Source organism: Scyliorhinus torazame, chromosome 17 (assembly GCF_047496885.1).
Source record: "Scyliorhinus torazame isolate Kashiwa2021f chromosome 17, sScyTor2.1, whole genome shotgun sequence".
NCBI classification, from domain to species: domain Eukaryota; kingdom Metazoa; phylum Chordata; class Chondrichthyes; order Carcharhiniformes; family Scyliorhinidae; genus Scyliorhinus; species Scyliorhinus torazame.
Genome location: NC_092723.1, coordinates 6,135,997 through 6,160,086, shown reverse-complemented (window position 1 = coordinate 6,160,086; position 24,090 = coordinate 6,135,997). Strand labels below are relative to the sequence as shown.

At 50.0% G+C, this 24,090-nt stretch overlaps 1 long non-coding RNA gene across 1 annotated transcript in view; it reads left to right on the top strand.

Annotated features, from left to right (window-relative positions):
* The window catches only part of LOC140393669 (uncharacterized), a 103,357-nt gene that overhangs the window by 15,573 nt on the left and 63,694 nt on the right, over window positions 1-24,090 (top strand). The window contains exon 2 of the long non-coding RNA XR_011935707.1: window positions 15,721-15,873. This is a non-coding gene — a long non-coding RNA (uncharacterized lncRNA). The remainder of the gene's footprint in view (window positions 1-15,720; window positions 15,874-24,090) is intronic.

Below are 24,090 nucleotides of genomic sequence, written 5' to 3'. Positions count from 1 at the left end.
TTTACCGACTGAGCCACAAAATCACCTTACGGACGACAAACATAAAAATATTTGTGAAAGTGCCCCCGCTTTCTTAGCTCGTGACATCTAAATTATTCCAAAGTTGCTACTTCCTGGAAATCTTTTCCAATAATTTGCTGTCGACTTAGAGCCAGAGGGTCACCACAGCAGAGAAGGAGGCCGCTATGCCCATTGGGCTCCTGCTGGAAAGAGGAGCTTTATGCTCCCAGTTTTAGTTTATTGGCTCAGGTTGAAATTGTGTTCCTTCTTTCTTCGGTAAGGCGTATTACATTTTATCTTTCATGTGCACCCATTTGATGTCTTGCACATGTCTAAAAGGCCTCCTTTCAACGCTCAGTTATACAAATGTGATTGGCACAAAGTATTTAGGAAACAGGTGCAGCAACAGCACACTCCTTGTTGAATTCATTTAATAATTAATACTGCGCAAAATCCGTGTATAACGTGCAAACATTCAATCAGAAATACTGGGAGTACAGCAACCCTTGTGTTCCCCACCTGTACAAAAATGAAAGGGAATGTGTTTCCACGGATCATCTTAGCCTTTTAACAAGTGCCGCCTGCTGTGGCATCAATGGGGAAGCTGATAGACCTTTCCTGGTTGGAGAGGATTTGAATTGGTGCAAGCCGGGCTGTATTTTGTTCGTGCTCCACCTGAGCTCTCAGCAATCACACACTTTGGGCCATTTGTAGCGCAGAATAACAGATCGATGTGACCAGCTCTGGTGAATAGCTCTTTTGATTTCCCTCTGCAATGTGTGGTTTCACAGACTCCCTCTTGTTGACACAGCTGGGACATGCCGTTTCATTTCCAGCTGATAGGGTTGAACTGGGAGCCCCTTTTCACCTGCAGTGGAGAGTTTTTTTTTAAAGTTGCACGTTGCTGTGAAGTGGTAAACCTCGGTCGAAGCTGAAGCTTTTTTGTGCGGTGCCCTACATAAGGGCGGCAGCAGAGCAAAGGAACCATGAAGAAAAACAACTCTCCACGTGTTCGCTGCTAACAAAACCCACAACAGATATTCTGGTCAACCCCATGGGCCCAGCGGGATATTACAGTCCCATCCAAACCGAATGGAGTTTGAAATGGCTCCGTATGGCGGGGCAAGACCGTACAATGCTAGCCCACAGCTATCTTTACTTTTTGTTCATCTCCATCCAGATTGAATTGGTGGATTTTTCTCCCACAGGGTAATCCTTCCTCTCCTGGGAGCATCAACTCGAACTGGGGTAAAGTTTTCTTCCAGATTGAGACCTAGCACAGGGCATGATAGCACAGTGATTAGCACTGTTGCTTCACAGCGCCAGGGTCCCAGGTTTGATTCCCGGCTTGGGTCACTGTCTGTGCGGAGTCTGCACGTTCTCCCCGTGTCTGCGTGGGTTTCCTCCGCGTCCTCCGGTTTCCACCCACGACTCCCGAAAGACGTGCTTGTTAGGTGAATTGGACATTCTGAATTCTCCCTCAGTGTACCCGAACAGGCGCCGGAATGTGGCGACTAGGGGATTTTCACTGTCACTTCGTTGCCGTATTAATGTAAGCCTACTTGTGACACTAACAAGGATTATTATTATTAGATAGCCAAGGCTGTTCTCCTTTGGTCTCCAGGGGTCTAGACCCTGTATATCGAGATGGAAGAGTCACAAACTCGGGGGCTCTGATTGGAACCAAAGAGGGCCCGAGGGAAACTTTATTTATTCAGCGAGTGGTTACAATCTGGGATGCAGGGTCTGAGTGAGGAGGAGGCAGAGTCACTGACTGTGAGTGAAGTGGAGGCAGAGTCACTGTCTGTGAGTGAGGAGGAGGCAGAGTCACTGTCTGTGAGTGAGGAGGAGGCAGAGTCACTGTGAGTGAGGAGGAGGCAGAGTCACTGTCTGTGAGTGAGGAGGAGGCAGAGTCACTGTCTGTGAGTGAGGAGGAGGCAGAGTCAGTGTCTGTGAGTGAGGAGGAGGCAGAGTCACTGTCTGTGAGTGAGGAGGAGGCAGAGTCACTGTGAGTGAGGAGGAGGCAGAGTCACTGTCTGTGAGTGAGGAGGAGGCAGAGTCACTGTCTGTGAGTGAGGAGGAGGCAGAGTCACTGTCTGTGAGTGAGGAGGAGGCAGAGTCACTGTCTGTGAGTGAGGAGGAGGCAGAGTCACTGTCTGTGAGTGAGGAGGAGGCAGAGTCACTGTCTGTGAGTGAGGAGGAGGCAGAGTCACTGTCTGTGAGTGAGGAGGAGGCAGAGTCACTCCCTGTGAGTGAGGAGGAGGCAGAGTCACTCCCTGTGAGTGAGGAGGAGGCAGAGTCACTGTCTGTGAGTGAGGAGGAGGCAGAGTCACTCCCTGTGAGTGAGGAGGAGGCAGAGTCACTGTCTGGAGTGAGGAGGAGGCAGAGCCACTCCCGCTGAGTGAGGAGGAGGCAGAGTCACTCCCTGTGAGTGAGGAGGAGGCAGAGTCACTCCCTGTGAGTGGGGAGGAGGCAGGGTCCCTCCCTGTGAGTGAGGAGGAGGCAGAGTCACTCCCAGTGAGTGACGAGGAGGCAGAGTCACTCCCTGTGAGTGAGGAGGAGGCAGAGTCACTGTCTGTGAGTGAGGAGGAGGCAGAGCCACTCCCGCTGAGTGAGGAGGAGGCAGAGTCACTGTCTGTGAGTGAGGAGGAGGCAGAGTCACTCCCGGTGAGTGACGAGGAGGCAGAGTCAGTGTCTGTGAGTGACGAGGAGGCAGAGTCACTCCCAGCGAGTGAGGAGGAGGCAGAGTCACTCCCTGTGAGTGAGGAGGAGGCAGAGTCACTCCCTGTGAGTGAGGAGGAGGCAGAGTCACTCCCGCTGAGTGAGGAGGAGGCAGAGTCACTGTCTGTGAGTGAGGAGGAGGCAGAGTCGCTCCCGGTGAGTGACGAGGAGGCAGAGTCAGTGTCTGTGAGTGACGAGGAGGCAGAGTCACTCCCAGTGAGTGAGGAGGAGGCAGAGTCACTGTCTGAGTGAGGAGGAGGCAGAGTCACTGTCTGAGTGAGGAGGAGGCAGTCACTGTCTGGAGTGAGGAGGAGGCAGAGTCACTGTCTGTGAGTGAGGAGGAGGCAGAGTCACTGTCTGTGAGTGAGGAGGAGGCAGAGTCACTCCCTGTGAGTGAGGAGGAGGCAGAGTCACTGTCTGTGAGTGAGGAGGAGGCAGAGTCACTGTCTGTGAGTGAGGAGGAGGCAGAGTCACTCCCTGTGAGTGAGGAGGAGGCAGAGTCACTCCCTGTGAGTGAGGAGGAGGCAAAGTCACTGTCTGTGAGTGAGGAGGAGGCAGAGTCACTCCCTGTGAGTGAGGAGGAGGCAGAGTCACTGTCTGGAGTGAGGAGGGGGCAGAGTCACTCCCAGTGAGTGACGAGGAGGCAGAGTCACTCCCTGTGAGTGAGGAGGAGGCAGAGTCACTGTCTGTGAGTGAGGAGGAGGCAGAGCCACTCCCGCTGAGTGAGGAGGAGGCAGAGTCACTGTCTGTGAGTGAGGAGGAGGCAGAGTCACTCCCGGTGAGTGACGAGGAGGCAGAGTCAGTGTCTGTGAGTGACGAGGAGGCAGAGTCACTCCCAGTGAGTGAGGAGGAGGCAGAGTCACTCCCTGTGAGTGAGGAGGAGGCAGAGTCACTCCCTGTGAGTGAGGAGGAGGCAGAGTCACTCCCTGTGAGTGAGGAGGAGGCAGAGTCACTCCCTGTGAGTGAGGAGGAGGCAGAGTCACTCCCGCTGAGTGAGGAGGAGGCAGAGTCACTGTCTGTGAGTGAGGAGGAGGCAGAGTCGCTCCCGGTGAGTGACGAGGAGGCAGAGTCAGTGTCTGTGAGTGACGAGGAGGCAGAGTCACTCCCAGTGAGTGAGGAGGAGGCAGTCACTGTCTGGAGTGAGGAGGAGGCAGAGTCACTGTCTGTGAGTGAGGAGGAGGCAGAGTCACTGTCTGTGAGTGAGGAGGAGGCAGAGTCACTCCCTGTGACTGAGGAGGAGGCAGAGTCACTCCCTGTGAGTGAGGAGGAGGCAGAGTCACTCCCGCTGAGTGAGGAGGAGGCAGAGTCACTCCCTGTGAGTGAGGAGGAGGCAGAGTCACTCCCGGTGAGTGACGAGGAGGCAGAGTCAGTGTCTGTGAGTGACGAGGAGGCAGAGTCACTCCCTGTGAGTGAGGGGGAGGCAGAGTCACTCCCTGTGAGTGAGGAGGAGGCAGAGTCACTCCCAGTGAGTGAGGAGGAGGCAGAGTCACTGTCTGAGTGAGGAGGAGGCAGAGTCACTGTCTGAGTGAGGAGGAGGCAGTCACTGTCTGGAGTGAGGAGGAGGCAGAGTCACTGTCTGTGAGTGAGGAGGAGGCAGAGTCACTGTCTGTGAGTGAGGAGGAGGCAGAGTCACTGTCTGTGAGTGAGGAGGAGGCAGAGTCACTCCCAGTGAGTGACGAGGAGGCAGAGTCACTGTCTGTGAGTGACGAGGAGGCAGAGTCACTCACGGTGAGTGAGGAGGAGGCAGAGCCACTCCCGCTGAGTGAGGAGGAGGCAGAGCCACTCCCGCTGAGTGAGGAGGAGGCAGAGTCACTCCCTGTGAGTGAGGAGGAGGCAGAGTCGCTCCCTGTGAGTGAGGAGGAGGCAGAGTCGCTCCCTGTCAGTGAGGAGGAGGCAGAGTCGCTCCCTGTGAGTGAGGAGGAGGCAGAGTCACTGTCTGTGAGTGAGGAGGAGGCAGAGTCACTGTCTGTGAGTGAGGAGGAGGCAGAGTCGCTCCCTGTGAGTGAGGATGAGGCAGAGTCACTCCCTGTGAGTGAGGAGGAGGCAGAGTCACTCCCTGTGAGTGAGGAGGAGGCAGAATCACTCCCTGTGAGTGAGGAGGAGGCAGAATCACTCCCTGTGAGTGAGGAGGAGGCAGAGTCGCTCCCTGTGAGTGAGGAGGAGGCAGAGTCGCTCCCTGTGAGTGAGGATGAGGCAGAGTCACTCCCTGTGAGTGAGGAGGAGGCAGAGTCGCTCCCTGTGAGTGAGGAGGAGGCAGAGTCGCTCCCTGTGAGTGAGGAGGAGGCAGAGTCGCTCCCTGTGAGTGAGGAGGAGGCAGAGTCGCTCCCTGTGAGTGAGGAGGAGGCAGAGTCGCTCCCTGTGAGTGAGGAGGAGGCAGAGTCGCTCCCTGTGAGTGAGGAGGAGGCAAAGTCGCTCCCTGTGAGTGAGGAGGAGGCAGAGTCGCTCCCTGTGAGTGAGGAGGAGGCAGAGTCGCTCCCTGTGAGTGAGGAGGAGGCAGAGTCACTCCCTGTGAGTGAGGAGGAGGCAGAGTCACTCCCTGTGAGTGAGGAGGAGGCAGAGTCACTCCCTGTGAGTGAGGAGGTGGCAGAGTCACTCCCTGTGAGTGAGGAGGAGGCAGAGTCACTCCCTGTGAGTGAGGAGGAGGCAGAGTCACTCCCTGTGAGTGAGGAGGAGGCAGAGTTACTCCCTGAGAGTGGGGAGGAGGCAGAGGCACTCCCTGTGAGTGAGGAGGAGGCAGAGTCACTCCCTGTGAGTGAGGAGGGGGCAGAGTCACTCCCACTGAGTGAGGAGGAGGCAGAGTCACTGTCTGTGAGTGAGGAGGAGGCAGAGTCACTCCCTGTGAGTGAGGAGGAGGCAGAGTCACTCCCTGTGAGTGAGGAGGAGGCAGAGTCACTCCCTGTGAGTGAGGAGGAGGCAGAGTCACTCCCTGTGAGTGAGGAGGAGGCAGAGTCACTCCCTGTGAGTGAGGAGGAGGCAGAGTCACTCCCTGTGAGTGAGGAGGAGGCAGAGTCACTCCCTGTGAGTGAGGAGGAGGCAGAGTCACTCCCTGTGAGTGAGGAGGGGGCAGAGTCACTCCCTGTGAGTGACGAGGAGGCAGAGTCACTCCCTGTGAGTGAGGAGGAGGCAGAGTCACTCCCTGTGAGTGAGGAGGGGGCAGAGTCACTCCCTGTGAGTGAGGAGGGGGCAGAGTCACTGTCTGTGAGTGAGGAGGGGGCAGAGTCACTGTCTGTGAGTGAGGAGGAGGCAGAGTCACTCCCTGTGAGTGAGGAGGAGGCAGAGTCTCTCCCTGTGTGTGAGGAGGAGGCAGAGCCACTCCCTGTGAGTGACGAGGGGGCAGAGTCACTCCCTGTGAGTGAGGAGGAGGCAGGGTCCCTCCCTGTGAGTGAGGAGGAGGCAGAGTCACTGTCTGTGAGTGAGGAGGAGGCAGAGTCACTGTCTGTGAGTGAGGAGGCGGCAGGGTCCCTCCCAGCGAGTGAGGAGGAGGCAGGGTCCCTCCCTGCGAGTGAGGAGGAGGCAGGGTCCCTCCCTGCGAGTGAGGAGGAGGCAGGGTCCCTCCCTGTGAGTGAGGAGGAGGCAGGGTCCCTCCCTGTGAGTGAGGAGGAGGCAGAGTCGCTCCCTGTGAGTGAGGAGGAGGCAGAGTCACTCCCTGTGAGTGAGGAGGAGGCAGAGTCACTCCCTGTGAGTGAGGAGGAGGCAGAGTCACTCCCTGTGAGTGAGGAGGAGGCAGAGTCACTCCCTGTGAGTGAGGAGGTGGCAGAGTCACTCCCTGTGAGTGAGGAGGAGGCAGAGTCACTCCCTGTGAGTGAGGAGGAGGCAGAGTCACTCCCTGTGAGTGAGGAGGAGGCAGAGTCACTCCCTGTGAGTGAGGAGGAGGCAGAGTCACTCCCTGTGAGTGAGGAGGGGGCAGAGTCACTCCCTGTGAGTGAGGAGGGGGCAGAGTCACTGTCTGTGAGTGAGGAGGGGGCAGAGTCACTGTCTGTGAGTGAGGAGGGGGCAGAGTCACTGTCTGTGAGTGAGGAGGGGGCAGAGTCACTGTCTGTGAGTGAGGAGGGGGCAGAGCCACTCCCTGTGAGTGAGGAGGAGGCAGAGTCAATGATAACTTTCGAAAGTGAATTGGGCATGCTCCTGAATATTCAGGAGGGCTGCAGGTCGAGGGCCAGAGATTGGGACGAGCGAAACTGCCCTTGCAAAGAGCTAGGAGGGACTTGATGGGCCAAAAGTCCTCCTTCTTTGCTGTATTCCTTCCATGATTCTACAATGCTTCCGTGAAACGCCTTGAGACATTTTCATTGATTTTTAAGGGAGCCATGAGAAAGTAAAGATGTTGTTGCTGTGTCCTCTGAGAAGCTGTTAATAATAATAATCTTTATTGGTGTCACAAGTGAGCTCACATTAACACTGCAATAGGGACAGTAGCGGCTGTATCCTTGCATCCCCATTGGCCGATCACTCCATCGGTTGTGGTGATACCGAATATGTCTGGCAGAAGCTGCATCAAATTGTTTACTCTCGTTCTCCGCTTTGCTTGTCAACAGAAACAAATAGACATAAGGCTTTAAAAACAAAAGTTGAACCAAAGTAATTTACCCCCTTGGCTGCTTCAAGTGTACAGTGTGTAGTTTAATGAGGGTTTCCGTGGTACAACAGATGGATGCGTTACTTGAAAGAAGGCACCCTGAATGTGTCTCCCGGTTGCCCCTTGCCAAATCAGTTACGCAGCAAAGGCCAGTGCTTTGCAATCGGTTGGGTTGTATTCAGACCCATTTTTTCTTCAAACTCCCAGCACCCCAGAGGCATATGTTACATTTCTCCAACACCTGAGTAAAACTTGAAACTGGGTAATGGACAAGAAGCCGGGTAATTTAGAGACCTCTTGTTAGGCATTCTGTATTGAGGATGATTTGCTCCAACTCCTGTTCAATGAGTTTCGAGATCATTAATAAGTCCAATATACAATCTGCAGACAGGGATGATGGTGCATTGATTGATCGGTTGTTTGGAGGTTTGTGTGGAGCCAGGAGAGTGCTGTTGATGAGTTAGAACTCACTGTGGTCAAGAGCGGCACGGTGGCGCAGTGGTTAGCACTGCCGCCTCACAACGCCGAGGCCCCGGGTACGATTCCGGCCCCGGGTCGCTGTCCGTGTGGAGTTTGCACATTCTCCCCGTGTCTGCGTGGGTCACACCCCCAGAACCCAAAAGATGTGCAAGGTAGTGGATTGGCCACGCTAAATTGCCCCTGAACTGGAAAAAAAAGTTTCAAAAAAGAACTCACTGTTGTCAGTGTAGATTTGAAATTCACTGCCGAATTTCTAGATATTGTTGAGTGGCATAGCATGATGGTGACTAGAAGGAGGCCAAGGACAGACCCTTTGGGGACACCAGAGTTAATGGTGTGGAACGGAAACCATTGCAGGTGATCCTCCGTCTGCGATTAGATCGGCAAGAATGACGGCAAGTGAATACAAGCCCAGCCAGCCGGACGAGGGTGGAGAGCCATTGGGAAAATAGTTTGTTCAACCACGGCAACAGGCTAAAACGGTCAGGGGAATAATTTATCTTTGTCACAATGACACAGTCGCCCGTCACTCCCACTGCAAGACAGTGAGTAAACAGAGAATGTCATTTTAAGATTGTGAAAGAACCAGAGGAGAGATAAGAAAGATTTCTGTTTTGCATAGTGAGTTGTTATACTCAGGGTTACACTCCCTGAAAGGGTGGGAAATGCTGATTCAGTCACAAATTTCAAAGGGAATGGGATAATTACTTGAAACGGAAGAAAGTTCAGGGGCACTGGGAAAAAGCCAGAGTTTCAGATTGAACGGACAGTTCTTTCGAATAGCCAGCACCGACACTATGGGCCGAATGGTCTTCTCTGCTGCATCATTCCATGCCCTGACAACAGGCATGAAACAAACCTGTGCTTGGAAAATATAATTGTTTCAATTTCATAAAATTTGCTTTTCTATAATATCTTTCACAACCTGAGAATATGACAAAGTGCTTTACGGCTTCTGGAGCCTCGGCGATTCTCCACCTCGACCGGGCGAGTTCCTGACAGCGAGGCTCACTTGTGCTTTTAAAAATCCTGAAACTGCCGCTTTGGCTGCTGAGGGGGAGAGCGGGGGTACGGAAAGTGTCCAACATCGCCACAGTTTGCTGCCAGTTGTGCTGCTGGCCGGGGGGGGGGGGCTACTGCCAGGGCCGGGGGGAGTAGCAGGCGGTGACCAGGAGGTAGGCTTTGGGGTCGAGGTGGACGGGCACGGAACATCATTGCCGCAGCCGGACAGGCAGTCAGGAAGCTGCGCACTCCGCTAACAGCCCACTGTGAACTTTAAAAAAAAAAAAAAATTTAGAGTACCCAATTTTTTTTTTCCCCAATTAAGGGGACATTTACTACCTAACCTGCACATCTTTTGGGTTGTGGGGGTGAAACCCACGCAGACATGGGGAGAATGTGCAAATTCCATCCGGACAGTGACCCAGGGCCGGGATTCAAACCGGGTCCTCAGTGCCACAGTCCCAGTGCTAACCACTGCGCCACATACCGCCTGTGAACTTAGGGCCATGGGTCATATGGATGTCCCCCCAGGCCACCCCCCCCCCCAGGTACTCTCTGGCTCCAGCCGACCCATCAGCCATATGGGCGCTCTCCAGCGCAACCAGTGCCATCTTGTTGGCTGGGATGAGTGTGTGTGGGGAGTGTAATGTGAATGTGCGCTACAGCTCGTCAGCCTCCCGAATGTCAATCACGGACCTGACGAATCCCGCACCGTTTGTCATTGGAATCGATTGTGTTCCACGTGGCGCCGGTACTAGCCGCTCCACAGTCGCTGAATCGGTCCAGGTGCGACGCCAGTTTTGCTTTTGTGAAAGTCCATGAATCCTGCCCTGACATAAACACTTAGTCTCGAGAACGGCGACTCCCATCAGCCCTAGCTCTATTTGGTTTTGTACTGACGAGGTCTGTGGCTTGTAATCTGTTGCAAAGTATTCATGGCAAACTGTCATTTATTTGTTCTTTGCTCATGTTCAAATGTGAATCCAGTTGGACATTGAACCAATAAAATATTGTTTTTTAAAAAAAGAATAACTTCTTCCACATTGATCTTTTACGACCACCTTGGAGACGAGGGAGCTTCACTTTAACAGCACCTTAGAAAGAGCAAACCCAACTGTGCAAAACTCCTTTGAGCGTCACCTTACTTTTGTGCTCATGATTTAGGAGTGAGGTTTGAATCCACAGCCTTCTGACTGAGCCATGTTCGTGCTGTCAATTGAGCCACAACTGACACGCAAGTGGAAACTCATATTGCAAGAGTTTCTGGACATCACAGTCAGAAGCTATTCACAGTCCAATGACAGGTATCTCTGTGTTCAGTACCAGGCTACTCAATCTGCACGCAACGGTTTTGTAAACTGAACTCTGACAAATGTCAACAGGGTTCTGTAGAAATATGGGGCGGATCCAAAACTCCTTCGATCTTTCAATTCCATTTTCAATTCGCATTAATTTCCACGTCAGTCCCTTTGGTTCCAAACGTTGCTTTTGACCTGCCTCGGGAAATTTGCCCGACCTTACAGCTGTGAATACAGGAGAACCCAGCAGCTGATTATATCGTGTACTCGCGTCAACCTTTGTCCGTGTGTTTGTCCCAGTTCAGTGAGCTCCTTCTTCCGACACACTGTTTGCACAGAACCAGGTGAAATATTACAATTGAATTGGACGTTGCATTGTAAATGTAGCTTAACAATGGCCTTGCATATTCACAAAAGTACAGAGTGTTCATTTAACCTATCTTCATTCGTTCCTTTGGCTGTTCCCATCCATATACTCACAATGTGAGACTTTCCCGCTCCAAGACATTGCCAATTTTCGCATTAAATAAAAATCACTTTGAAAAGAAAACTAAATGCAAAGCTCCTTTGGGGTTCCATTTGATGGTTCCATTGAGAATGTCACTTTTTAACGCCATACCAACAACAACCTACATTTGTATAGCGCCTTGAAAGGTAAGAAAATGCCCCAAAGCCTTCCCAAAAATGGAGGTGGAGCAAAAGAAGGAGATACGAGGAGGACTGCCCCAAAGCTTGATCAAACCGTGAGTTTTAAGGGGGATTTTAAAGAAGGAGATGGAGAAGGCAGCACGCCCACCAGAGATAGGTGAAGGCAAATGCAGGAGAGGCCTGAGTTAAAAGAACAGGTAGTGAAGTTGTAGAACTGGGGGAGGTTGTAGAGATAGGGAGGGGCAAGGGCATGATGGGATTCAAATGTGTCTGGACTTTGATGAGTTGGTTATTTTCGCTAACGTAGTGCTCAGGATGGTATAATTAGTCTCGGCCTCTCTGCGTGAGGAAGGAGAATACATCGATCTGAAGTTGCCACTTGTGATAACCATTGAACAACAGAATGAATGGACATGGGTGAGAACAGTGTCAGACTCAAAGGTTTTGTTCTCCTTGCTGCACACTCCATCTCACTTAGCAATAAGATGCACACAATCATTTGGATGGGAGACCAGCACCTGTGGAAGTTTTGACATCAGTTAATGTCTTCAGCCGAGGAGGGGAGAAATACTCACAAGGCAAAGAATCTGACATTCAAACAAGGAATTTAATGACTCGCGAATGCTCTACCTGGTGGGCTTGAAATAGAGGGCAGGGTTTAAATAAATGGGAACAAGGTTCCATAGCGAGCGTGTTTCCTGGCCTTGCAGCAGTGAGAAACACAATGCTGTAGAACGGCACCCCGGGTTAGACAGGGGTTTCAGCAGGGAGCGTGGGGCCCAGGCCGCACTTTGCCCAGTTTTATGCACTGAGGAGTTCCACTCGCCGGAATTCTTTAGTGCAGTGAGAGATTGAGACGCCATTTCTTAATGGCGTCCCGATCTCTGGAGCCCCGGAAGCGACCCCCAACCCCTCCAAGCCCCAACGCATTATGGGAGGGCCCCCACACCCCCAACACCCACGCAGGGCACCCCTGGCCCGATCACCACTGTGCAAAAAATGTCAGCTTGGTACCTTGGCAGTGACAACCTGGCACCCTGGCAGAGCCCCTGCCAGCTTAAAGTGCCATATGGGCACTTGGCAGTGCCAGGTTGGTACCCAGGTGGCATTGCCAATGTTCCAGGCAAGCAATGCCATTGCTCCAGGCAGGCAGTGCCAGGGTGCCTGGGTGGTACCAACAGTGTCAGAGTACCACCCTGCCCAGAGTGCAAGCACCTGGGGGCTTCCAATCCCCTGGGAGACCCCCATGAGTGCCATTCCATCTCGTCCCCATTTGTGGAGACCAGTACTGCCTCAAAGGGATCCATCCTACAATGGACGGGGTTTTACATCGCAATATCTCGCGAGATCTAACGTGATCTCACAAGGCGTTGCGAACTGGGTAGATCCCGGGAGTGGGGTCTCCCGACTTTTATCGACCGTGCTGTTCCGCAGCGAGCTGCCTTTCTGGCTCAGCGAGGCCATTTGATCATGTGTGAAATCTCCTTCCTTAAGGTCACAGTTGTGGCAGGTTTCAGACTCCAGCGAGGGTGAAATGGAGTTGGGCAGGGGGCAAAACAGATGGTCGGGATTGGCCATCTGCTAAACATTCCTGAAATGGGAAATCTGGCAGGTGTATAATGGAACAGTTTCACTCATATGCCTGATCCCTTTGTACCACACTCACAGTCAATGTCTGCCCCATCTCCCTTATGAATACTTTCTAAAAATAAATTTAAAGCACCCAATTCTTTTCCCCCCCCCCCAATTAAGGGGCAATTCAGCGTGGCCAATCCACCAACCCTGCACATCTTTGAGTTGTGGGGGTAAGACCCATGCAGACACGGGGAGAATGTGCAAACTACACACGGACAGTGACCTGAGGTCGTGATCGAACCCGGGTCCTCGGCGCCCTGAAGCAGCAGTGCTAACCACTGTACCACCATGCTGTCCCCTGCCTTATGAATACTAACCTGAATTCTGAGTCATTGCATTTTTTAAACAACATTGGTGAACCTTGCTTACAGGATGTCCAAAGCAGTTTACTCCCATACCAGCTGAGGTTATCCATGAGGTTATCCTTCTCAACCTTGCCCCTTGCCTGAGTGTGGTGACCCTCAGGTTAAATCACCACCAGTCAGCTCTCCCCCCCCCCCAAAGGGGGGAGCAGCTGATGGTCATCTGAGACTATGGCGACATTGATGCAGCCAACAAACTACTTTAAAAGTTTGGTCACTGTTGTAACCTGGGAAATACAACACTCAATTTGTATCCAAACTCCCACAACCAATGTGACAATCAGTTGTTGCGATGTTGATTGAGGGATGCATGGTAGCACAGTGGTTAGCAATGTTGCTTCACAGCGCCAGGGTCCTGGGTTCGATTCCCGGCTTGGGTCACTGTCTGTGCGGAGTCTGCACGTTCTCCCCGTGTCTGCGTGGGTTTCCTCCGGGTGCTCCGGTTTCCTCCCACAAATCCCGAAAGATGTGCTGTTAGGTGAATTGGACATTCTGAATTCTCCCTCAGTGCACCCGAGCAGGCGCCGGGGTGTGGCAACTAGGGGCTTTTCATTGCAGTAACTTCATTGCAGTGTTAATGTAAGCCTACTTGTGACAATAATAAAAATTATAAATATTGGTCAGGTCACAACAGTAACACCCCTGCTGTTTCCCATCCAGCTGAGAGGGCAGGTGGACCCTTGGTTCAATATCTCATTCAATAGAGTATCTCCAACGATGGAACAGGGTGTCAGTGCATTGGAGTGTCAGCTTGATTTTCCTGCTTGTGTGCCAGAGTGGGAATTCAGAGACAGGGGTGTTAGCAACCGATCTCACACTTCAAGAGTTAGCCTTCAACTTTAATGTCAATGAGGCCAAAAGTGAAGATCACTTTGTAGGGTCAATAAGAATAAGGAATAATCAGGTGGGAGAAATACTAAAATAGTTCAAAACATGCCTGCGTTTGTTTATTGAATATCACAGTTGTGAATCATTGATGAAAAAGAAGGAATCAGAAAGTAACAGAAATATGTGGTCAGGACTCCCCACTTGTTCTACTGCACAACCTTCCTGTGCTTATAGTGGATTGTGATGTGTTGGGTGTTCTGGATCACAGACAGGTCACCAACACTTGAAATAGTGCAACACTATTTTATTGAATCATTAACTGTTTGAACATACTCAGACTGTGGGTTAATATGATACTAGCTTTAACTAAAGACCTTTGCCTTGTCCTAACCAGTCGATGCACTCAGCACATGGTGAATTCGGTGTTGCGGGCTGTGAGCTCTGTCCTCCTAGCTAGCTGCAACTCGAATGAGCGGGAACTCTGATGGCCCCTGTCTTTATAGTGTGTGTGCTCTCACTGGTGATTGGCTGCGGTGTTGTGTGTGTTGATTGGTCTCACTGTGTGTCCATCAGTGTGTGTCTGCACCATGATATACTGGTGTATATTATGACAGATTGGACTTAAAGTCCTTGGGCGGGATTCTCTGATCCTGAGGCTAAGTGTTGACGCCATCGTAAACGCCGTCACATTTCACGACGGCGTCAACAGGCCCCTCAGGAGCAGTGATTCTGAGCCCCTCAGTAGGCCAGCACGACACTGGAGCTACCCACGCTGCTCCAGCTGCCGATGCCGGCATCAAATGGGCGCCGCGGGTCTGCGCATGCGCAGTGCGACTGGCGCGAATGGCGCCGATTCTCCGTTCTCCGGAGAATCGGTGGACCGACGTCAGGGCGGTGTCGAGCGATTCCCACCCGACCCAGCGATTCTCCAGCCTAGCGTAGGCTGAGAGAATCCCGCCCCTTATACTCATCAACAAATCCACCCACAATCTGGCCTTGTACTAATTGTACAGTCTGGTTTAGCACGCTGGGCTAAATCGCTGGCTTTTAAAGCAGGCCAGCAGCACGGTTCAATTCCTGTACCAGCCTCCCCGAACAGGTGCCGGAATGTGGCGACTAGGGGCTTTTCACAGTAACTTCATTGAAGCCTACTTGTGACAATAAGCGATTTTCATTTTCATTTCATTTCATTCTCCAGCCTTGCATCCCCTCTTGTCCATTGTATCCTCTGGTTCTGACTCCCCGCCCCCTGCTCCACGATCTGTGGCATGGCCTTCAGCTGCCTTAGCCCTAGTATCTAGAACTAATTCCCCAAACACGCTCTGCCTCATTCATTTCACTCTTTGCATTGAAAATCTGCTCTCTATAATCAGACACCCTCTTATTTAACACCCTACAATTTGTCTGCCTCCGGTCTTCGCTTCACCTTTGAAGTACCTTTGGGGAATCTTTCACATGAAGTGAACTTTATATGTTCCAGCTGTTGAATAACAAGGTTGTAATTTTATCGTGGTGTTTAGGCCACCGCACGAACTGGGAGAGCAACACTGAGGTGGTTTGTAACTGGGACTTGACTCCGATCATTGGGTTTCAACCTTGGCTTCTTTGTTACTTTTCTGATCTATAAGTGAAAGAAAATACTGTTCCGCCCAGAACACTCTTAACTCTGTTTATTGGCTGTTAGTTCTGTACCTAGAGCAGCTGCTGTTGTTCCACAATCTTAATGTCTGATAAGGGTCACAGTCCTATACTAATGCTATCTCCCCAGATAACGTGTGTGCGCAGAGTCCAGGTAAGAAGGCCAGGCATGGCACAAGGTCATCCAGCTGCGACCTCTCTCTCTCCACGCCCCCCCCCCTCTAAAGTTTCACATGTGTAGAGCCACCCCTGGATAAGGTGTAAGAGGACATTTTTCATGGAATCCATGTGGATTGAAGGTTGCCAACTGCGATTAAACGTATAACTGGAGCTTTCACCGCATGACTTGCCTCAATGCTCCAGCCATTTATACGGCCAACACGTCCATCCTTTAACTCGCTGAATCAAATAAGACTCATTGCCCAATCGGATGATGCCCAGTTGTTTCCATTTTCAAAAGAGAAATGTTCAAAGAAAATGACACAGAAAAAACCCCCAACCTTTTTAACGTTCCAATGCGTTTTTTCTCCAGAGTTATGTTCAGACTTATGCTGGAGATTGATCTACAATTTCTGAAGACTCCAGGCTAATCCTGGAGGGTTGGCAACCCTGCATCAGTCATTATCTACAGGAGGAGAACAAAAGGGAACGGATTTCAATGCCTTTCAAGGAGGAACAAGAGAAGGTATTATCGAGAGCGAATGGGTGGTGATTAACCAGTATTTTGGTGTACTTTTACTGTACACTGTAATAATATATAGACACAGAAAATTGGAAAATAACTGCAAATTAGCTGGGTATTCATCTATTGCCATGGGAACCTGCAGCACATGAACTGTTTACCGCTTTGTCTACATAACCACATCAGTGCACTTCAAGTAATTCATGGTGTAATGTTTCAGAGAATGTATTTCTTTTTCTCCTGTTTCACAATGAGGCCTGTTTTTCTTTGGGTTGTGGGGGTGAGACCCACGCAGACACAGGGAGAATGTGCAAACCCCACACGGACAGTGACCCGGGACCGGGATTGAACCCGGGTCCTCGGTGCCGTGAGGCAGTGGTGGTATTCATGCCCACCAACGTGGCAAATGAACGCTGAATTCGACTGACTGCACACTGGAGAAACACACGTGTGTTCTTTGAATTTTATCCGTAAAGTGATGTTTGCGACCAAGGCATCTTAAAAACTCAGCAACGTAAAGAGAGCTGAGATCGCTCCGAGCAAATAGCTTAGAGGATCCCATGGTCCATTAATTTCTAGCAGCTGAGGGTTAAAATCTTAAACCGAACCATGATGAGGTGAAGTTTAGTAAAGAGTTGACAGAAATGACAGGTCAGTCTGAAAGGAAACTTTTTTTTTCTCTTTGAAAGACTATGTGCTGCAATGGTTTACAATGCAACCCTTTCTCCCCAGAGACCTGCATTTGTATCAAGCTCCGAATGAATAGAAACAAAAGTCTCCTTTGCTAATAACTAAAACAAGGGACAAACGTAAAGGATGCTTAGGCAGACTGTTGTCGACGCAAACCCAAAGCACCAATGGGCACTAATTGCAAGGTTCACTCACACCTCATTTCGTACGACTGCCTGAATTCACAAATCAATCCACACGCGTTCCCCAGTTGAGTCGGAAATGTGTTGGGCCTTGGGCGCGGTGGCGCGGCGGTTAGCACTACTGCCTCACGGCACCGAGGGCCCGGGTTCAATCCCGGCCCCGGGTCACTGTCCGTGTGGGGTTTGCACATTCTCCCCATGTCTGCGTGGGTCTCACCCCCACAACCCAAAAGATGTGCAGGGTGGGTGGATTGGCCACGCTAAATTGCCCCGTAATTGGGGGAGAAGAAAAGAATTAGGCACTTTACATTTTTATTTAAAAAAGAAAATTGTTGAGCCTTCATTGAATAAATGGACCACATTTACTAACATCAATTGGGACACATAGGGAGACACACAGCACAGAATAGGGCAATTCAGCCCACTGCCCCAATTCTACCTTTTCGAAAGAGCAGTCCACGTTAATCCGTATCCCTGTAAACTCCTCAGCCTCACTTACTGTTCAAATTCCTTTTCACATTATTTATGAAAGCAGCTTCTATTGCTGCTTCAGGTGGAGCTTCCCAGATCCTGGCAACTCTTGAGTGAAGCAAATTCTCCCCATCTCCCCTCCAGATCTTTTGCAAATTATTATATTCTATTGAGTTAAGAGATTATTGACCCACTTGCCAGAGAGAATAGTTCTCCTCTCTCTACTCTTTAAAAAAAACCTATCATCATAGAATCCTAAAGTGCAGAAGGAGGCCATTCGGCCCATCGAGTCTGAACTGACCCTTGGAAAGAGCACCCTACCTAGGCCCCCCCCCCCCCCCCCCATTAACCCCCGAACCCAGTAACCCCACCTAACCTTTTGGATACTAAAGGGTAATTTAGCACGGTCAATCCACCTAACCTGCACATCTTTGGACTGTGGGAGGAAACCGGAGCACCCGGAGGAAACCCACGCAGACACGGGAGAAAGTGCAAACTCCACACAGACAGTCACCCGAGGCCGGAATTTAACCCGGGCCCCTGGCGCTGTGAGGCAGCAGTGCTAACCACTGTGCCACCGTGCCACCATCATCTTGAAAATCGCTATAACTATAAGTTGTCTGCTGTTCTTTGTTCTTTAGGGTGGTATCATGACTGGTACAGGCTTGGAGGGCCGAAGGGCCTGCTTCTGTGCTGTATTGTTCTTTATTCTTTGTTCATATAAGTCGGCGTTGAAGCCCCAAAAGGTTCCTCCCAAAATGAAAGTCAACTTATACATTGAGGGGCAGCACTGCTGTCTCACGGCGCCGAGGTCCCAGGTTCGATCCCGGCTCTGGGTCACTGTCCGTGTGGAGTTTGCACATTCTCTCCGTGTTTGCGTGGGTTTCGCCCCCACAACCCAAAGAAGTGCAGGGCAGTTGGATTGAACACACTAAATTGCCCCTTAATTGGAAAAAATAAATTGGGTATTCTAAATTTTTTTTAAAAACTTATACATTGAGTATAGAAGTGAACCGCTGGGGTGGGTGCCTGTGGTCGCCATCTTTGTCATCTGCCCTGTGGGCCCTATTCTGTACGGGCACATTAAACTCCTGTACATCTTTGCAACACCACCTGTATTGTCTGTTTGATACCTTACACCCAATTACAGTAACTTAAATTAATTTGTGGGGTGAAAACTGGAGACTGATGTGAGTGTAGCATGTCATGGCTGAAAAGGAGGGTCGACTTATACATCACGATCTACAGTAGATCAATTGTTAACCTTCTCTGTTCCCAGCCGAACAGTGTTAAGGGGAGATAATAATAATCTTTATTGTCACAAGTAGGCTTACATTAACACTGCAATGAAGTTACTGTGAAAAGCCCCTAGTCGCCACATTCCGACGCCTGTTCGAGTACACAGAGGGAGAATTCAGAATGTCCAAATTACCGAACAAGCACATCTTTAGGGACTTGTGGGAGGAAACCGGAGCACCCGGAGGAAACCCACGCAGACACAGGGAGAACGTGCAGACTCCGCACAGACAGTGTACCAAGCCGGAAATCGAATCTGGGACCCTGGAGCTGTGAAGCAACAGTGCTAACCACTGTGCTGCCGTGCTGCCCTTTTTCTGCTTGGAGGAACTAGACATATGGGGCTGGATTCTCCTGACCGCTAGCTGCGTGTTTCTCGGGGGTGCACCATTTGCTGGCGGCAGGATTCATAATCCCACCACTTGTCAGTGGGATGTTCCATTGAAACCCACGGGCGGGGGTGCACTGCTGGCGGGAATATGGAAACCCAATGACCGGAGAATTACAGCCTGTTTAATTTACCGGAGCCACGCAGTGCTCCGAAACACTACCAGCGTTTTCTTCATTTATACCCCTCCTCCTTAATAGTAACTAAAAGCCTGTTTCCCTGGTGCCATCCTGGTAAACATTCTCTGTACCTTTTCTGATACCTTTATATTTTACCTGAAGTGTGGTACCAAGGATTGCTCACAGAGCTACTGCTGAGGCCTAACTGATGATGTGTAATGTTCTGACATGATCTCTTGTTTTTCAATTCTATTCTTCTGGTCACAACCCCAAGCAACCCATATGCATTATAACCACTTTCTCATCTTACCCTATCATCAGTATCTGGACCCCAAACTCATCTACATATTTCGACAATGCACCATTTACTGTCTTTTTATATTATGTCTTCAAATGTATCGTTTCACACCTTTTGCACATTGAACTCCATCTGCCCGCCTCACCATCATCCTGTCGCCCTTGTAATGAACTAACTTTGTGGAACCCTACTCCTGATAGAGGACCTCTCGAGCAGTGGAAATAGAGCTGTAACGTTGCGGCCCGGATTTTATGAGTTCATTGCTAGACTGACCTTGCAAAATGATCACTTTTGTAAATATAGGTCATATTTTCACTCATCACTTGTGAGATTGGTTGGAGGACGAGGTGGATGTGTGAAATGGATCCCATCTGGAAGGGGTGCTACTCTGTCTAAGGCACTATTTGTTTGGTGAGATGTAAATCAAGGACCCATTCAGGAGGATGCAGAAAGCCCTATGAGATGATTCAAAGAACAGAAAAGGTTACCCCTTAGTCAACAGTTCCAAAATAGATTTCAGTGGGCATATGTTATTTGACTTTTGTGGTCCAAATTACTGTGCACAGGTTAGCTGCCATGTCTGTTTACACAACAATGTTACGAGGATATGCTTAAAAAAAACACAATTTTTTTCAGATGTTTTTTGAAAAACACAATAAATTGAAATCCTATTTAAACAATGAACCAAATCTACAACTTGCATTCCACTCACGTGGTATTAAAAAGGATCAGACATGCAGACCCTCTAGGAAGAGTAAAATTCCAAATCCCCTATTGGCTTTTACACTATCTTGAAGCTGCTCAAACGTTTCTCGGATGAGACATCAAAATGCAGTTAGCTCTTCCACAAAACAATGATTACAGCAGATATGGCAATTGAATGCCTCCGGAACATACAGCCAGCAGCGCTGTTAAAAACTTTTTTATCGAGGCCAGCATTTATTACACATCCAGAATTGCCCTTGAAATGTTGATGGTGAGCTGTCTTCTTGAACTGCTGCAGTTGATGTGTTGTAGGTACACTCACAGTGCTGTTAGACAGAGTTCCAAGATTTTGACCCAGCAACAGTGAAGGAATGACAATAAAGTTCCAAGTCAGGATGATGGTGGATTGGAGGGAACCTTGCACACGGTGTTCCCATGCACCTGCTGCCCTTGTCTTTCAAACTGATCGAGCTCATGGGTTTAGAAGACGTTGTTGAAGGTGCCTGGGTGGGTTGCCGCATTGCATCTTGTGGGTGGTACACTCTTGTCGTGAAAGTATTACACCCAGATTTGCAAAGTAACCATCCTAAGATGCGAAATCTGTTACAAACTGAGATCTTTTAGGAATAATAATGTGGAAGTCTGCTCTATACAACTTCATCCAGTAAGACAACTGAACAATGCGGCTGACCTCCACGATTCACGCTGGCCGACCTTCGCGACTCATGCCTGCCGACCTTCGCGACTCATGCCTGCCGACCTTCGCGACTCATGCCTGCCGACCTTCGCGACTCATGCCTGCCCACCTTCGCGACTCATGCCTGCCCACCTTCGCGACTCACGCTGGCCGATCTACACAACACACACTAAGTTTGCTTACCTGTAATGCGAAAAGTGAGCCTGCCTGGTCATCATGGTCATCACCTCAAAAGGATCATGATCTCACTTGAATCAAGTTCAAGGGAGGAGAGGGCAATGTGCATATCAGGTGCAAGTAATTGTAGTTGCCATAGTCCCAGATGACCACAGGCTGCTTTCCCTTTGAGGGTGAGAGCTGACTGGTGGTGATTTAACCTGAGGGTCTACACACCTCAGGTGGGGGCAAAGATTGAGAAGGCAGGGCCATCAGGTGCAGACTCCAGCCAGTTCCTTTGTGCCGTCTTTATCTTTGTGAAAATGGAAAATCTAACTTCGCACATGTAGGTCATCGTGAAGGGCAGTAGCAACAAAATACTTGTTTTACTCAGCACTGGATATTCCTGGGAGATGCTAATCCAGAATGCTTGCAGCCTCATTTGCTTTCGACTTGTTTTTGATGTGGTATCACAGGTCAGCTACAGTCTTTTAATTTGGAGTCAGTTCTAAGTTAAGAACTGACTCTGGGGTCTCAACCTCAAAAGGAACATTTCACCTACCAATTCTCTTTCAAAATCTGAAACTTCTCCTCTCATTTACCTGTACTTCTCTGCATATAACACACATGGTCTTTGCATCCTTGTTTGCATTGGTACAACTGACAAAACCATACCTCAAGAAATCATCTTTACACTGCTTTGTTCCCGAGTTAAGTTTCTTCTTTGTAGGCTGTTAACCAGAGGCCCTGAAGCTCTGTACAGAAATAACACTAGCACTGCTCTGACCTGCCCTGGACTCACCTGAGCAGCTCTCTCCAGCAGATTGTGTTGTGAGATCCTGTCAAATCGGTAAACTGTTTATTTGAGTCTCTGGCTGTCTCTTACCTTCTAAAAGAAAGATCCATCTTCACAGACACTCAGGAGCAAATTCATCATGGCCAATCCACTTAACCTGCACAGTTTGGACTGTGGGAGGAATCTGGAGCACCCGGAGGAAACCCACGCAGACACAGGGAGAATGGACAAATCCCACACAGACAGTCACCCATGGTTGGAATCGAACTAGGGGCTGTTTAGCACAGGGCTAAATCGCTGGCTTTGAAAGCAGACCAAGGCAGGCCAGCAGCACGGTTCAATTCCCGTAACAGCCTCCCCGAACAGGTGCCGGAATGTGGCGACTAGGGGCTTTTCACAGTAACTTCATTTGAAGCCTACTTGTGACAATAAGCGATTTTCATTTCATTTTCATTTTTCACTTGGGTCCCTGGCACTGTGAGGCGACAGTGCTAACTACTGTGCCGCCAGGCCGACCCCATGGCGGGCACTTGACGTCAGGTGAACATGCAGGGCGCGTGACCTGCTCTCTGCTGCCGCTTCTGGCTGGAAGACTCCACTCAGCCTCATTTATTTTCAGTTAAAAGGCCGCCATTCTCAATGTGAAAGTTGGTCGCGGTCGTTGAGTGCTCTCCCATGAACGTGACAACCACGGGAGTGACACGACTGAATGCTCCATGACCCTCCAAACAGCCACCTTTGTCCCACTAGCGGGTCGCAACCTCCACTTTGAAAAACCCTGGACCACAGTACATCAATGACAATTGTAAATGGTACAGTAAAGTATTTTAAAGTCAATTTCAGTCATTTCAAATCAGCTGAGTCACAAGTGGAACACTGGGCATTCTTATTAACAATACTTATCTTTATGGTGAACCTATTGTCACCTGCACTCATAAAACCGCACATAGTTGCCATATTTAAACACATCACTGAGTGTCCTTTACTGTAAAGGTAAAAAACAATGGTCATAGATCTTGAAAAGCTGATTACTCACCTTAGTCTGGGCCTCACTGAGGCCTGAGGCCTGAGGCCATGCAGAACCAAAACATCCCAGAAACATTCTGGTTCCAATGACAACATCAAATCTTCTTAGCAACTCAAATTGTCCAAAATAATGTCATTGATTCAGAATTGTCATCTGGCACCTTCACCAAGCAAAACATTGAAAAGATCGAAAACTGGCCTGAAACAGATGAGAGAGTGTGAGAGAAGGAAACCTTTATATCGTTCTACCTCAGAGACTGGAAACCAGATTAGCGAATTTTCCACTTGGCTAGTCACAGCACACCCGGGTTATCCTGCTTCTCAAAAATATATCCTCCGCCTCCGGAGCTCGCACTCTCCAGGCCTTGTCGATTGTCGCCACGTTGGCATCACAGGGGTGCACTGGCCACATGTGAACCTCACAGAGAAAGTGTGAAAACTACAACTGTGAGGACGAGTCTCTCCCTCAACCAATCAACGCCACCCAAATAGTGTAAGTGGGCATTTATTAATTGTTATTTGTGGGATATTGCTGGGCACAAATTAGCTGCTGAATCTGCTCACGTAAGAACAGCGAATTAACTTGAAAAGCAATTGATTGGATACGATTTTCCAGCTGTTGGGTTGTTAATTGACTCCGGGTAGGATTCCTGCCTGAATCCCACTTCCGAGAGCTGCTGACCGACCACATGGCTGGCAGCCCTCTCCGGCAGCAGTGCCACTGAGAGCAGTGGCCACTGATGGAATTGCATCCAGTCCCCAACAATCATTGTCGGAACTGGGGAGAATGCGATGAGGGATCTTTCCAGGGCCAGCCTGAAAGGCTCTTTTGGGTGGGAAGGGAGGGGTGGGGTGTGGGTAAAGGATTGTTTCGGGTGGGCATTGATAAATGAAGTACCATGATCTCTGTTGGGCTCATCCCACTGCCGGGATCTCCGTGACTTCCCTTCTGGTAAAATACCAGCGGCAGCCAAAGGAAGCCATTAAGTGGCCATTAATTAGCCTCATAAGGGCCTCAATTGGCCCAAGTGTGTTCAGGCTGCTTGACCCTTCCCTGTCACTGTTAAGGTACCAGTGGAGGTGGGGAGTCGATGGGCGCAGCTTGGGGTGCGAGTGTCACTGCCAAGTCATCCCTAAATTGCTCTTGTGATATTTACTGATGAGTGCACTTTAAAAAGGAAGGTTTTCATTGTTGCTCCTTCTCTTGGTTAATTCTTCCTTCCATTTGTCCATATTTAACTTATCCAATTGTTCGGAACCGGTTACTTTAATTTCAACCTATCAAGCATTTCTTCCCCAAAGCCTTGCTTGATCCTTTGGGATGAGACACCTTTGGGATGTGGAAATTTCCAGGCAGGAGGTCCTGGAATTTCCACATTTGGGGGACTAAGTTCTA